A 16,750-nucleotide genomic window follows, 5' to 3' on the forward strand; every position below is an offset into this window, starting at 1 on the left:
GGTGTTCAGATGAATTATGTGGATAGTAATTATGTGGCATTGAGCGCATTGGAAAAATGTGGAGTGGGACCGAATGTCATGGAGTGTAAATATGTGGAATGATATTTTGTGTCATGGAGAATTATGTAGTGGAGTTTAATTATGCAGTGTGCTGTTGCCAACTCCATTTGACCTGGGAAGAATGCATGAACGTCTGCGGGAGGCATGTTCGGGGAGCTAAGGAGCAAGTGATTAATAGCCACTGACTCTAGAGTGAAAACACAACAGGCGCTTCAAAAGGTCAGGCGCCACACAGACCACTTGAAACCCAATACCTGTTGAGACTGTGTAAATATATTTTATTTGGCATTGGCAGTTTACCTTAGGGTCAAGGAGTAAGATGGTGCTGTAATGCAGATGGCAGTTTCAGTATATTCCCAGTTGAGAGCTTCTGTCGTTCTATCTAAGGAATTCCTCCCTGTGGCTCACAGGTTGCATAATGACTTTTGCATCAAGTGCACTAACCAACTGAACTACCTCACATAAGCCCCACAGTTTAACTATGTCTTTTTAGCAGCACATGACATACAATAACAGGGGCAAGTAAACAACGTAAATAGGCCAATTGTGATTTAAGTTAAGATAGTTTCAATGTGATGTTTAGCACTGGGTTTTCAGAAGCTACTCAATCTAAATTAGTGAATTGTAAAGATGTACATGCCCCACTCAAAGCAATTGCCAGGAGTTCAGTAATGGAATGGAATTAATACAGAACACAAGAATCTCAGAAATCCAATATTTCCGAGCTTTCACTCAATTCCAAGGTTTCTTTGGCGACAGGAGAAATAAAATATCTGTGTCACAGGGGTACATGACTGTACAATTAAACACACAATTAAGGAAATGTGTAACTACATAAATACATAAGAGCCAACAATAAGCTGATCTGTCCAGAATATATATCAAATGTTCTTCCTTTAATTAGCACTGCACATTGGAATATAAATGCACAAAACTGATACAACCTCATCCTCTCAAATAAGTTTGATATAGTTATCCTCACGGAAACGTGGTTAAACAGCTCATCTCATCCCATTATATACCTACTTGTGCCCCTAGTCACAAGTTCAACCAACTGGATAGACCAATGCATGCATCTACCTCAACACCATCAATATTCCGAACAGAAAAAAATTGCTCTAACTACATGCAAATAGCTTAGCATCAATGTCTCTTGCAACAATAAATTCATTTGTAATATACATGCCTTCTATCACCATCCGGGCGATATCTCACTGCTCATCAAACAAATCATGGAAGTCATCACAATGAATGACAGTCTTCAAGGGCCCCAGATCTTCCTGGGAGACTTTAGCCTACCCTGGAACGACCTAAATGACCAATCAGTTAATAGCCTAAAGGCCTTCCTATTAAACCATGAGTAGTCCCAAATTTGTGACAGGCCAACTCACAAGGGTGAGACTCTGGACCTTATAATCTCAAAGACGGACAATATCTCCTTGGAGTCCATTATCGCCTGTGACTGGACAGACCATTATCGCATCACCTTCCTCATCAATCTAAGGGTGATCCCAAAGAATGGGCAACAGAAGAAAATAAAACATTGGAAAAGGAATCTTCATAATATAAACCACAATGAACTAACTACCCTTTGCAATAACACCTTGATTCCACAGACCAACATGGATGATGTCACCGACCTCACAGACTTCTACAATACTTCCATATTGGAAGTTATGGACTGTCGCTCCCCTTCAACAACAAAAAATATGTCCAATAAAAACTCAAAGCCCTGGTTCAAGGACAAGTTGAACATCGAAAGACGCAATCTAAGAATAGCAGAAAGACCCTGGAGATCTTCCCATTCCTTGGAACTTCTAAAACGCTTAAGATCAATGAAGAACACATACAACAGAAGAATAAGACAAGTGAAAGCTAATTTCTTTAGAGCACAGCCTGACCAAGCCAGAAATAGGCCCAAAAAAACTATTCGAAATAGTCAAGCAGCAATCATGCAAAGTATCAAACCCGTTAAACTTTTGATCCAGCACCCTCCCAAACTGCGAAGAACTGGCTGCATTCTTCATGGAAAAAACCACAAAGATAGAGAACGAACTACAACTAGCGAATGAACTACTACCGGCTGCCTCATTCAGTTTCTCATACACCTACAAGTATACTGAAGGGAGTGACCCATCCAGGCACGCCTCCAAAAACAATGCCTCTTGGTACACCTTCTCTTCAATCAACAAAAGTGACATTTACAACATTCTTTCAATAATAAACCCATCTAATCACTTCACTGACCCTCTACCTCCGTCCATATTCAAAGAGATCAAAGCATGTATTCTGCCCCTGTGGACTAAGATTGTAAATGCCTCACTAACGTCAAGGCACTATAACGGATTAAGTAAAAGCAGGACAAGTAACCCCCACTTTAAATAAAAAACAACGCAGACTTCTCTGATCCTAATAACTTCCGACCTATCTCCAACATCCCTACTCTTGCAAAGTTCTTTGAAAAATGTGTCCAGATCCAACTCTGCAATCACATAGACAACTATCAACTCCTTGACCAACACCAATCAGGTTTCCGTCAAGGTCACAGCACTGAATCTGCACTTACTCATGTTGTGGATGACATAACTAAAAATGCTGGATCGAAATGAATCATGCCTTCTGATACTGTTTGACTTATTGGCCGCCTTTGACACGGTCAAACTGGATAGTCTACTGAAAGTACTGGAACAAACGATGGGCTTATCAGGGGTCATATTGCAATGGCTTTCCTCATTCCTCCAAAACAGATCCCAGAGAGTCAAAATGAACCAATCTCTGTCTAAGCCCCACACGATCACTTTTCCACAGGGATCTGCTCTCTCACCTATTCTCTTCAACTTATTCCTGGAACCACTGGCAAACCCATTAAAATCCGCAAACATCCATTATCATATGTATGCTGATGAGACTCACTGTATCTAAAAATGCCTCCCCAGAGGACATTATATCCCTCAATTCCACCTTGCAAAATACACATCTCTGGCTCACGGATAACCATCTCAAACTCAACGCTGCCAAAATCGAATTCCTTCCCATCTCACCGCCGGATAACATCCCCAAGATATATCTTTGGTTGAAACATATTACAGCCCTCAACTGCTCTCCTCACATCATAGGCTTTGCTAGTTCCTTGGGTATTACATTAGACAAACACCTGAATATGTAGCATCACATTAGCGTAGCCACCAAAGGAGCGAATTACCAACTGAGCATTCTGCGGAAACTTAAACCCTGCCTTCCACATGAAGACCTTAAACAAGCGGTTCAAACTCTCGCATTGCCCAGGCTGGATTATGGTAGTGCCACACTATGTGGCTTACCTTGATACAAGTTGGCCCCGCTAAGAGCCTCCCTCAACACGGCAGCCAGACTTGTCGCCAGTACAAAAAGAAATACATACACCTCCCTCGTGGAAACCACAACACCCCATGCCATTACAACAACCGCGTTGTTACAATACATGCCATTACTCCGTAAGTTGGAAAAACGTCTTGCTCTAGGGGTCAGAAGGTGTTGGATTTAAAATCCAACACCTTCCCTACTGTTGCACAGACTGGAGTTGGAATATTAAATTATACTATTCCACCATCCAGCGTCCCGCCCCCCCAGAGCAAGTCGTTGTTCCGACTTGCGGAGTAATAGCATGCGTTGTTACAACGCCATTATTGTACTGACTGCGTTGTAATGGCATGTGTAAAAAAAGCATGCGAGGTAACGTGACATTCCTCCCCAGCCCTAAAATTCAGGAACTGGCCACAGTGAAGCAAGAATCCAATTAAAACAAGCATTGGAAATGCAATAGGTCTCGCAGCATTAGAGTTAGTGCTTTTAGAATTGTTTATGGGTTTTTTGTTGTAAATCTTTTGCATTTTTATTTTTTGTAGCCAATGCTAAAGAATTACAAATCAAAAAAGCCATAAACAATTGTAAAAGCTTTAACTAAAAATCCTCTGAGACCTATTGCACTGTGTGAGGGTGAGGTGTTGAGGGTGAGTGAGGGTGAGGGTGAGTGAGGTGTTGAGGGTGAGTGAGGGGTTGAGGGTGAGTGAGAGTGAGAGTGGGTGAGGGTGAGTGAGGGTGATTGTGAGTTAGGGTGAGGGGTTGAGGGTGGGTGAGGGTGAGGGTGAGGGGTTGAGGGTGAGTGAGGATGAGTGAGGGTGAGTGAGGGGTTGAGGGTGAGTGAGGATGAGTGAGGGTGAGTGAGGGGTTGAGGGTGAGTGAGGGTGAGTGAGGGTGAGTGAGGGTGACTGAGTGTGAGTGAGGGTGAGTGAGTGTGAGTGAGTGTGAGTGAGGGTGAGTGAGGGTGAGTGAGGGTGAGGTGTTGAGGGTGAGGGGTTGAGGGTGAGGTGTTGAGGGTGAGGTGTTGAGGGTGAGGTGTTGAGGGTGAGGTGTTGAGGGTGAGGTGTTGAGGGTGAGGTGTTGAGGGTGAGGTGTTGAGGGTGAGGTGTTGAGGGTGAGGTGTTGAGGGTGAGGTGTTGAGGGTGAGGTGTTGAGGGTGAGGGGTTGAGGGTGATTGATTGTGAGTGAGTGAGGGTGAGGTGTTGAGGGTGAGTGAGTGAGGGTGAGGTGTTGAGAGTGAGTGAGGGTGAGGTGTTGAGGGTGAGGAGTTGAGGGTGAGGGGGTGAGGTGTTGAGGGTGAGGGGTTGAGGGTGAGGGCGAGTAAGGGTGAGGGGGTGAGGGGTTGAGGGGGTGAGGGGTTGAGGGGGTGAGGGGGTGAGGGTGAGTGAGTGAGGGTGAGGCTGAGGTGTAGAGTGTGAGTGAGAGTAAGAGTGAGGGTGATTGAGGGATTGAGAGTTAGTGAGGGTGAGGTGTTGAGTGTTAGTGATGGTGAGGTGTTGAGGGTGAGTGAGGGTGAGGGTGAGTGAGGGGGAGGGGGAGGCGTTGAGGATGAGTGAGGTGTTTAGGGTGAAGTGTTGAGGGTGTGGGTGAGGAATTGAGGGTGAGGGAGGGTGAGTGAGGGTGAATGGTTGAGGGTGAGTGATTGAGGGTGAGGGGTTGAGGCTGATGTTTTGTGGGTGAGTGAGGGTGAGATGTTGATGGTGAGTGAAGGTGAGGTGTTGGGTGAGGCGTTGAGGGTAAGTGAAGTTGAGGGTGGTTGAGTGAGGATGAGTGAGAGTGAGGGTGAGTGAGGAGTTGAGGGTGAGGTGTTGAGGGTGAGTGAGTGAGGGTGAGGTGTTGAGGGTGAGTGAGGGTGAGTGAGTGTGTGGTGTTGAGGGTGAGTGAGGATGAGTGAGAGTGAGGGTGAGGGGACAGCGGGTTATATATCCTCCTGGTGGTAAGACCAAGGCTGAAAACAGCGTACTTTGGTTTTTCTATTAAAAAAAAAGGAAAAAAAGGAAGTAGATTCTTCAGTTGTGATCCCTTGAAGATGACAGCCGCTGGCAGGCTCGGACACTGCACTTCGGTTTCAGGGACGAGTGTCGGCACTTATTAGTTGTGTTGTTGGCACAGGAGGCGCTTCTCTGCGACGAGGAAGTATTTTAAATTGGACAGTTCTTGCATTTCTCACCCGGTATATCACACTCATCAGTGGGACAGGTGCTAGATTTTCTCAGCGTGGCTGCTTGCTTTTAATGGGAGAGTTTGCATTTCTCGATGTAATACAAGCACTTCACCAAGGCTGCTCTATTTCTGACGGGGCAGTGCCGGAACTGCTCTGAAAGGCTTGTACTTATAAAGGCACAGTATCACCACTACTCATCTTGGATGCTACACTTTAACTTAGGCATGACATGCACTTCTTGGGGCTAGCATACTGAGGCTTTGGGTCTGTACTGGCAGTACGTAGCAACGCTCATATACGTTTTACCTGAAAATGATATCACTTTGCATGACTGTTCATCTAATGTTATGGTACTAGCACTTCTCGGCGAGGCTTCTGTACCTTTAAATTGGCAATACCACTGTCACTGCATGGCTGCTGTGCATCAAATTAGAAAGTAATGGCTCTTCTCAGGACTGGTTCATTTTATTCTCTGGTACTGATGCTTCTCAGCAGGGCTGCTGCGCTTTTACAAGGGTAGTAACTGCGCTTCTCATCAGGACATATGCATAGGAAACAGTGTCTTATTACCTCGCTTTTCTCAGCAGGGTTCACGCATACTCAGTCGAACCGCACTCTTGCTTCTCAGGAGGGTTCAGGCATACTCAGTCGAACAGCACTGGCGCTTCTCAGCAGGCCTGCCAGAAGGAGACGCGGCGCAGCGCCGTTTGCTATAATAGCTGAGTGGGTTTTGCACCTGCTGGGTGTGATCTACAAACAGCGCACGCGAGAAACAGCGACGAGGTCGCTCTTCCGTTTAAACTTCCAGGGTCGTTAATAAGTAGGGCCGTGTGCCAGGTTACAATGCCACCTGATATTGTCGCTGGAAGTTAGAATGACGCAATATCAAAACCCGCATTATGTACAATAATGTCTAAACCCCTAGCAAAGAGGCGCGTGCTTAAAACCGGGACCGGCACAGGGCGAGGGAGGGAGGTTTTCGACGCCGTTTATTCCACAAACGGAAGGGATATTTATTGCTGCATTTTCCGTGCTGCAAACGTGCCGGGCGCTTACAGGCTTATGCATTATGTATCGAGGGCTGCGAGTTGTGCCTGCCTCTGAACGCAGCTCTGGCGTTGTGAGCACAGACGCTGCCTAGGGTGCCGGCTCTGGAAGAAACCTGCGCACACTACATACATGAATACTCCGTGCCCTAGGGATTGGCCGACGGATGCAGGCAGCATAGGCAGGGACTGTGCAAGAATTCCGACCCTCACACAGCAATGATGCTGCCTTCTCCACCAGTGAGATGATGTGATGGGGAGAGAGACAGAGGGAAAATAGGGAAGAAAGATAGTTGCATGCTCGGTGCTGTTGCAACAGAAATAAAAGGCGCTTATGGGAATTAGTTGGAACAGGGGTTCCCTGGGAGCACATGCCATTAAGTTAGCTCAGTGGGCTGCGCACATGCTGCAGAAACCCGTGTTTCTAACACACTGGTCACACTGTAGCTCGAATCCCAGCAGGCCTGGCTGAGGCGTTCATTCTATCTAGGTCTATCGCTGTGAAGTTAGAACACTTGTTATTCAGAGCGCCAAGAGGCCCTTCACTTTACTGTTGTGTTTGTGTGAAAGGCCAGTACAGCACCTTCTCTAACGCTGCGTCTGAACGACTGATTCAGCTGAGGATACGTTGTTCTGACTCCTGAACGCATATGAACATCTATTGCATTCTGGGAGTTGTAGTTAGTGCTTCGAAAATGAACGTTCTGCATTGCAAGTGTGGGGTGCTAGAAATGCAAATCTGTGCTGGCTGCGCAGGCGGTGACGCAGTCGCCTGGTAATCCTGTTCCTGGTTCACACGAGCAGCGCCTCAGACATGTTCTCTGAGAGGATGAGCAAACTTGTTTTCTGTCATTCCTGCCTGAGCCCGGGGTGGGACCTCGTCCTCTCCTCTCAGAGGAATGCGCCACACAAAGCGACGGCTCAGAACAAAGGCGGCCCTGCGCGCGTAGGCAATGGTTATTTTTAATTATAATCCTCGAACAGGGCAAGCGGATATTTTAACCGAGCAGTCGGTGCCGCCGCAGCTTCCTGCGAAGCTCTGGGCTCGGATTGTGGCGGGAGAGCTGGCGGCGGAGACACCAGGCCGCTGCCGAGGGGCACACGGTGCGACAGAGGAGGGCTAGAGGGACACGGGGACAATCTAGATCAGGGGCATGGCAGGGGAGGAGAGGAGGAGGGGGGAGGAGAGTAGGGGAGGCACGGCCTAGCGGCCGTGCAATCAAGTAGTGAGGGGGCGGAGAGGGACACGGGGACAATCTAGATCAGGGGCATGGCAGGGGAGGAGAGGAGGAGGGGGGAGGAGAGTAGGGGAGGCACGGCCTAGCGGCCGTGCAATCAAGTAGTGAGGGGGCGGAGAGGGACACGGGGACAATCTAGATCAGGGGCATGGCAGGGGAGGAGAGGAGGAGGGGGGAGGAGAGTAGGGGAGGCACGGCCTAGCGGCCGTGCAATCAAGTAGTGAGGGGGCGGGGCTGGGGGAGGCTGTGAGAGAGAGTAGGCAAGGCAGGCGGCTGGGGGCATGTGGCACGCGCATTTAAGCTCAATGCGCATGCGCATTGAGCTTAAATTTCTCGTGCACTGCAAGGAATCGCCACGATTCCTTGCAGTGTGGATAAAGAGCGGATAAGTGCCAATACTCTCGCCTTGCTCGATGCGCATGCGCATCGACAGGCGAGACCTAAAAATGGATGCACAACACAAAGTGCTACATTTCAATTCCTCCAAATATGTGGCTCAAAAACTAGAAGACTCAGGGGGCTGCAGACCCTCGCGAAGTGCGCACACCCTGCTTCTAAAACCCCAACAAACCCAGAAAAAGAAAATGGGCACCAGAGCATTCTCGGTTGTTGCACCTAAGATATAGACTCTCTAGCACCGGACGTTCGCCTAATCTCCTCTACCGCCTCCTTCAAAAAAGAGGCAACATTTTTTCGGCTGACTACGTTTTTACCCTAAGACAATATGCCTGTGCTTATGAAAATGTAACCATATTAACTTCTCTAAGATGATTGACCATCTTATTACTGACTATAATTGAGATCCAGCTTTTTACTACATTTACTTTCATATATGTTTGTCATTCATGCAGGTGTCTTTTGTTTACCAGTCCAATTGATACCGTACTTTTCATCATGCAAAGTGCTCTGATAGCCACTAGGGTCATGTTCGCGCTATACAACACTTTATAAATAAATCGATTATGCTGCAATGCAATGGTTAAAGAAATTATAATGTAATGTAAATGTAAATGGTAATGTAGTTTCTTATATAGCGCACGTATCACCACAAAGGGTATCTCGGCGCTTGCTTTGGGAACCCGTCCTGGTTTTTCCCTGTGGGATAGCCCAGCTGGGCACCCCCAAGGTGAAAGCCAGGCATCCCGCTGCGGGGGCCGTAGTGGAGATTGAGCAAACTATTGCCCAGAGTTGCAGAGCGTGAACCCCTGATTCAAGTAGGCACTGAAGCGAGAATTATCAGGTCCGTGGACATTTGGGCTCCAAACCCTGCCGCGTCGGGAATTGAACCCTGGTCCCAGGCCGACCTCTGCTTCTGGGTCTGCCTCCTCTAACCGGTGAGCCACACTTCTCCACTATAGCCTGCTTTTTATTAATAAATATATTATCCACAGTGACACCATTGTAAAAGGTGTAAGATTAATTAATAGTTTCCAAAGATTTCACGGAAACTAAAATAAATCATGAAGTGAGCAAAACACATTTTCTTCGCATGACTTTCCGACGAGAAACTCAGACGGTCCTCGCCCTGGTTGCTGGGATGGTGGAGATTTCAGCTGAACACGCTATATTTATATGGGTGCTTCTTATTTGCATTACGCTCATGTTTAGTCCAGTCACTATTGATGAGTAGGTTGGACTATGGTAATTCTCTGTTTGTAGGAATGGCAGATTATCTCTTCTCTAAATTACAGATGGTTCAGAATGCCGCTGCCAAAGCCATCTGTAATAAAAGAAAATATGACTCAGCTAAAAACTGCATGCGTGAGCTTCATTGGCTCCCAATGCGGCAACGAGCCATTTTTAAGCTGTTGTGTATTTCTCACAAGGTACTTCACGACTCAGGCCCCACCATCCTACATGACATGGTTAGATTTCATAAACCCTCTAGAAACCTACGATCTATGACGTTAGGAAGAGCAGCTATCACCCGAGCTCGTACTGTCAGGATGGGAGAGCGGGCCTTCTCTCACATTGCGGCAACAAAGTGGAACGAGCTACCCCCTAAACTTAGAACAAATGACTGCTTTGTCTCATTTAAGAAACAACTGAAAACATTCCTTTTTCCCAGGCTAGATCAATAATTTTCAATCAGAGCTGATGTCAAATCACTTGCAACTTTTCCTCAGTGCCGTGATGTCCTTTCAGGATGAATGTTAGCGCTTTACAAATAAATAAATACAAATACAAATACAAATTATGTAAGATGCAAGAGATCCAATTGCTGTACCATCTGGCCAGCTCGTTGCATAGTCACACCAGGCTGCCACATGGTGGTCAAAGAGTTTGGCTTCCGTAGAAGGTGGCTTTTTTTTGCTATTTTAATAGGAAATTGTAATCAAACTAAAATACCTGCAGTTCCAATTGATATGCTTTATGCTTCTCTCGTGACGAAATCTAATGTGTTCGCAATCAACGAATCAGACCCTAGATTCGAGTGTCAAAGTGTTGTTTGAAATAACCATTGTGAATTATTCATTGCTGCTTGATGTGTATGCAAATCCGGGAGCCTGTACCCACCTTTCCACAAATGCAGAGACTGAGGAAACAAGCAGGCAGCAGATTGCTAAGGTGTGTGGGCAATAGGAAGAGGATAAATCAAATGTAGGTAAAGAAAAATAAACAAGCGCCCTCAGGGAAACCACCATTTGATCTCGGTCTTCACATGAACAGCAAATGCAACGAAATAAGAATTACGGCACTGTTTACCCCAAGGTTTAGCAGAGTGAAAACAAAGCGCTCCCTTGTGTGACTGCTCTTAGACAAGTACAAAAAAAGTTCCTTTAGCAGTAGCTATAATGGGACAGGTGGAATGATACATGTAACAAGGGATACAAAAGACCAAAAGGAGGGACTACTAAGCATATTCCCCACACAAAAGCAGATATTTACAAAGGACAATAAAAGGAACCAATTAAAAAGATGGGTGGTGCTTCAAGCCCATATTGTATATACACCATGTCTCGAAAAAGACAGTGCCTGCACTGCCTTGGCAAGACCTAAACCTATCCTTTGCTGTACAAAATTGGTCAGGCATTATAGAGGATTACAACACACTGAATATATACAATGGTAATGACAGATATATAAGTATGAAGTGGAGATAACATGGTTTCCAGCAATCATAAAACAAGTTAAGCATCATTCATTAGAGCAGAGGTCTTCAAACTTTTTTGCTCTAAGCCCCCCCAAATAAAACATGTTTACGCCGGGGCCCCCCTCCAAACCTTTATGACAAGGATTAGGGGAGGGGCAGGGTTGAGCACAGGGGCGGGGTTTATGAGATCATTTCTGGGAGATGTTTTCTATGCCATATATTCCACAATAAATGTAAGACTTACAAAATAGCAAATTCATAAAGCAAAAAAAAATGAATTAACCAAGAAAAGCTCTGCTCCCCCTAATTTGGTGTCTGTGATCCTATCACACTCCTCAGATCAATGCAACTGCACCTGCTATAGTAATGATAACCATGGCCCTGAGCAACAAGAAATATACTCCAATTACATTACCGAAGGTGAGATTTTGTAAGACTTAGAAAAATTAAGTGATTCACCAAGAATCAAAGGATGTTGAGCAAAAGCTGGGACTTGAACCTAGTTCCCCTGTTCCAAATTGAGCATCTCTCATAATAAGGCCACATTTCCTCCCCCAGAAAAACATGAGCTCCCATGTGTCGCCCCCTTTTTTGCAGCAAAGGTTCCTGTGGTCCTAATGCTAGCAAGGTAAATTAGCTCACATACCCTTTTTATTTTTAAAAAGACATAACTGTAATATAGTGGGCCCCTTAGACCAGTGGACCCAGGTGCTGCTGCACCTACTTCACCATTGATCAGTACTGCCTCGCCAATTGGGATGTCTCCTCTGCCCTTCGTTAAAAACATGAGCTCTCACTTTGTCCCATCATAGTAACTGTCTCCTCTCTGATGCCCCCAGAAAGGTGTCTCCTCTGCTACAATTTTCCCACCCTTAGATCATTACTCAGAGGCGCAAAGCAACTCTGCCAAAGCAAGTGGCCACTGGACCATACTGTAATAATAATCTCATAGTACGAATAGTAAAACAGACATGGGGTTTAGCTGGCCCTTTATACCACTGGGACCTGGTGCCACAGCACCTGCTGTACTAATCGGATCTACAAATCTGATTATATAAAAATGTGTCATATTGTGTGCATGTGTACATATATGTATGTATATATCATAGTCCAAAACAACATAAATTAGAAATACTGTGCACATTGTGCAATTACTGACATGATACTCGTTATGGTATCAAAAAATACTTGCATCATACATCAGGGCATGGAAAATGCATTAGCTTGATTATAATGAGAATACCGAAATCCCCATATCACTATTAGATCACACGATCTCAACATAAACACAGATTAAGCAGCGTACTGGTGCTCCTATTAGTTATATGGCCATTGAGTATCCCCATACAGGGCACAGAGGCTCCAACGCTTTAAAAGTTGGTAATATGGGAATTTAGTAGTTCACCACGAGGATTGCTTTCGCCATTGAATTTAGTGCTGTTTCATCGTGGCCTCAGAGACTGTGAACTCGTTGTTAATTTCTCCCGCTCTGCGAAGAGCATAGTGCAAAAACACTGGGACTCTTGCAGCTGTAGGCTGAGAGATTCAGGGGCTCTACAAAGGGGTGAAAAACAAGGAAGCCTCGTTAACAAGCAAATGGTCTTTTAAAGACCTGTGAAGTACTGGGGTGGGGCTGTGTGTGTTCCGGGAAAGCTGTCTCACACGACAGAGGGGGGGGGGGATGAAGCCCTTAGTGGGAATGCGTTCTCTAAACCCCTCATCACGATCAGCTCACACACTTCGACATAGAGCTGCTTCGTTTAGGAGCTGCCTTGCAAGGGGGCTTCTTTAGCGGCTGGCGGCAGTGTCACACACAGGGGGATGGTGCCTCCGAGTGGCACTCTACTGTAGGACTGTTCCACGTTGTGCCTGCCCTGCCTGGGGGCCGCACTGAAGGACGTATACACTGCCACTCCATTTATAAGGGGTGGGGGTGGAAGACTCTGTTGTTGTAACTTGAAACCAGGTTCTCCCCAGCAAAGCGCTAGACACACTGTGTGACAAACAGCAAATAGTTGAAGACTCATTCGCGCCCCCCTGGGAATGCAGCCACGGACCACCAGGGGGGCGCGCCCCACAGTTTGAATACCACTGCATTAGAGGCATCTTTGAGTAAGGACGTCAAATCAGCTGGGACTACATGGGGAGAGGCAAAATCAGGGGATATGGTTATCAGAAGATATTGGTTTCAAGAGGTGTATAAAGGGGGACAAAAAGACACAGGACATTATCAGTCAATGGTCCAAGTTGGTCAGGCAGCACACTGTGAACCCACAACACTAAAAGCTCTCCCTGTGCAAAAAGCTTTCTTAAAACGCTGGACTATGAGCGGGTCCCACAAGGCAGCTTCCTATGGGGCATGCTGGAACTATACCATGATGATGTCAGAGAGAAACTTTGGACCAGTCAAGGACCCACCAGCTGTATAGGCAGAGTGCCGTAATCTAAATCTGTTGTCACGTCATCCAATTTCCAGAGACCACACATGAGGCAAATAGATATGTGCGGCATTTCTAGTCGAAATGCTCACTTTGGAATACAAGTAACATTGACGACATGCAAGGTTTTTCAGGGGTTCACAAGATTACACGAGACAGCAAGACACGCATCTATCACACTCACAAGCAAGGTTAAGGCTGGTAGTTTCCGTAAAGGTTGCACATGAAACCCTGGTGAGTTGTAAGGCCAGAGGAGACCAGTGAAAGGTAAGTCATAGAAGACAGGATGCGATCCTGGTTCGGGTTTGCATGATTGACAGTTTGAGGAAAGGGAAGTAAGCAAGGCAGTGGTTCAGTGGAGAACAGGATGGAAACGTGGAGCTATTGACGTTAATCTTATATTACACATGTATGGCTGAAGATTTGTACTGGTCTGTATAAAATGTGGCACTGGGGCGTACAGTAAGTAGGTTGACAGCTACAGGGGGTAAACAAGGGATGCACCAAGGGCAGCTGTCACTGCTGGGCAAGCAATTCTGGCAGCTCAACTCTCTCTGCATGTAGACGATCAAGATTCGCAGGAAAGGGGGGGTTTACAGTGGAGTATGAGCTAGCGTTACGACTCTAACGGGGAGCAGGAACTCCGGTTATAACCCCTTTTACAGCCCAGGGCAAGGGTTCCTGTGCCCAGTTACCGAAAAACAGTGTCGCTCTTACCCCGGCCCTAGAACGCCCTCGTTCTCACCTGCTCCGGGCGCGGGTCTTACTCCCATTTGCACCACCAGACAGCGGCCTCCCTCCTGCGCCGCCAAGACGGCCGGAAGTGACGTCGGTGCCAGACGAGTCTTCAGTTTACAATAAACGGACAATAGGGGTGGGAGGGGGGCTACCGCTGAGACCAGGGCGGAAGGCGGGAGCCGAACGGACTAGAGAAGCGCCTCGCCCCAGGACCCACTGTAGCGCGGCGGCCTGATCTACAGCCATCATCAACAATGCAGAAAAGAACGAGAAATACCGGCGCTGAGGGGGCAGATGCGTTTCACGCCTCGTTTTCACTCAGGCCCGTCCCTGTCTAGCCAGCCGCGTCCTGAAAAGATCTTTGTACGAGTGTTCCTTCCACCGCCCCCTCTCACAGCCAAAGAAGCGTAAAGGAGGGGGCTTAGGGGAGGAGGAAGTGCAAGAACCAGCGATATCCGTAGTGACGGCCAAAATCTTGGACAACTGATTGCTGAAGTGGATAAGCGAGCTTTACTTTGCTTAGTGCTGAACGCTGCCACCTCACACAGGAGCAGCAACGTTGTCCCAGGTCACATATAGTTCTTTCAGTCAGTCATGGCTTTTAGCCATCAGCTTTTTGCAAGCCGGGACTTCTAAAAAGCCCATATTTACTACGTTGAAAGATAACGCACGTCTGTCTACATGCAAAGTGCTGTTCGCTAAATAATAAGATAGAAGGTGAGGCACGTGTTGCATGGTCTGGGACTACCGCACACCCCCTCCCTATCATGCAAACACCACATACAATCCCCGTAGTAATTTGACCAGGTGTGGGATTTCTTTAGGAAGGCAGGGGGTCTGGCGTCCCCCCGCCGTATTTATTAAAATATGAAAACAAAATAAAATTGGAGAATAAACATTATTCCATAATTATTAAATGCAAAATTCTGACATTAGATTACAGCAAGGCAGACAGGTATGAAGGGCTAACCTTAACAAATGTCTAATACAGCGTGTTCCTACCCAAATCTAACATCCTACTTATCAATTTTGCATTAAAAAATTCTGAGGCCTACGGCAAGGTCGCTAACCGGTGTCAGATCCTTTTCCAGCTGCGTCCTCACGTACGAGTGCGCATGCGCAAGAAGGGCCCGGTTACCGGGAGAGTACGTACCTCTCCTGGTTACCCTTGTACGCACTGTTAACTCCATTTAACCATAACAGGAGGGCCCTTACACTCGCGCCATTTGATGACGTCATAGTGTATGTACGGGGTGGCTACCAGCCTGAGGAAAGCGTGATTCCCTCCCCCGCACCCTTCCAAGCAAGCGGATATCCTGCCCCTGAAGTGCTGGGAGAGACCAATGGCCCCTCCCCCTGGGCGACCCCATTTGATGAATGGTGCCGCCCCCTAAGGACCTTAAATTGCTGCTCACCGAATATGACCTTACCGCCACAGGCCAGCATAGTTGACCGACTATCTGGCCCTCCCCCCAGAACCTCCTACACTGAAAGGTCATACCTACCTCGCGAAACCTTCTAAGCATGCCCAAATATTCTTTGTCAGTAGCTCATTGCCTGTCTCAGTTAGGTGGACACCAACCTGCAAGTAGAAATGGTCCCACCAGATGTACCCATGTGGAATATTCTGGAATTGAGGTATTCGAAATAATTTCTCAATCTTGTTATTGATCCTCTTTACCAAGTGATTCAACGCCCTAACAGAGTCCCCCCCCCTTCCACTGCAGCCTAGTTATCCCTGGTGCAGCCTGGGCGTACTTTTGCTAACCAGTTCACCACTGAGATAACTCTGCGATCAGGCCCCTCCTGCCCAGTTTACCCAAATCGTTGCCAGCCACGTGTAAGATAACGACTGAGGGCGGTGTTGTGTACCTATGAAGTAATTCACGCTTCCTACTCTGGACGGACAGACACCATCTTTGGAATACCTGTAATCGCTGTGACCGGGCGTATCTTGGCCCTAGACGTGTAAAACCCAACCTACTTCAGTATCCTGTTCAAGTTGCAGGGTCTAAAGCTGGGGCTGGCCTACTCATAGGCACTTGACCCCCCCCCCCCCTCTTGGCGCCACTATCAGTCCTCCGTCATCAGCAACACGGTGTGCTGGATCTTCACACCTCCCACGTCAATGATAATCGCTGTTGGTGCAACCATACCATTGTAAGGCTGAGCCCTGTGCCAGCCTATCTCTTTACTATGGAGCCTCCTAACACCACGCAGTGTTATTTATGAAAGGCGAGCGCAGGCGCCCCTTAGCAGTATCCACTTCACAACGAGGGTGGTTATGTGACGTCTCCTCCGTAATACTTGTGCTTCTGGTCTAACTGATGGTATACACCTGAAAAGCAGTGCCTTGGCCCTTTCCTTCAACTGGCCACACATTGTGCAACCATAACCTTGTAAGGCCAAGCCCTGTGCCGGCCTACCTTCCTACTATGGAGCCTCCTAACACCACGCAGTGTTTTTCATGAAAGGCGCCCGTGGGCACAGGCGCTGCCATAGCATTAACCGTTTCACAACGAGGGTGTTGTTGTGACGGCTCCTCCATAATATTTGTGCTCCTGGTCAAACGCTGACGGTATGCACTTTAAACGCATTTCCCTGCCCCTTTCCCCAACTGGAAACACAAATGG

At 47.2% G+C, this 16,750-nt stretch overlaps 1 protein-coding gene across 2 annotated transcripts in view; it reads right to left on the bottom strand.

Annotated features, from left to right (window-relative positions):
* LOC147727681 (zinc finger and BTB domain-containing protein 5-like) overlaps positions 1-14,375 on the bottom strand; it is a 142,650-nt gene extending 128,275 nt beyond the window's left edge. For both annotated transcript variants that reach the window (XM_086961685.1, XM_086961684.1), the window contains exon 1: positions 14,125-14,375. The gene's annotated coding sequence lies outside the window, so the exon portion shown is untranslated. The remainder of the gene's footprint in view (positions 1-14,124) is intronic.
* Between the last annotated feature and the right edge of the window lie 2,375 nt (positions 14,376-16,750).

This window comes from Lissotriton vulgaris, chromosome 3_1 (assembly GCF_964263255.1).
Source record: "Lissotriton vulgaris chromosome 3_1, aLisVul1.2, whole genome shotgun sequence".
In the NCBI taxonomy this organism is placed as follows: domain Eukaryota; kingdom Metazoa; phylum Chordata; class Amphibia; order Caudata; family Salamandridae; genus Lissotriton; species Lissotriton vulgaris.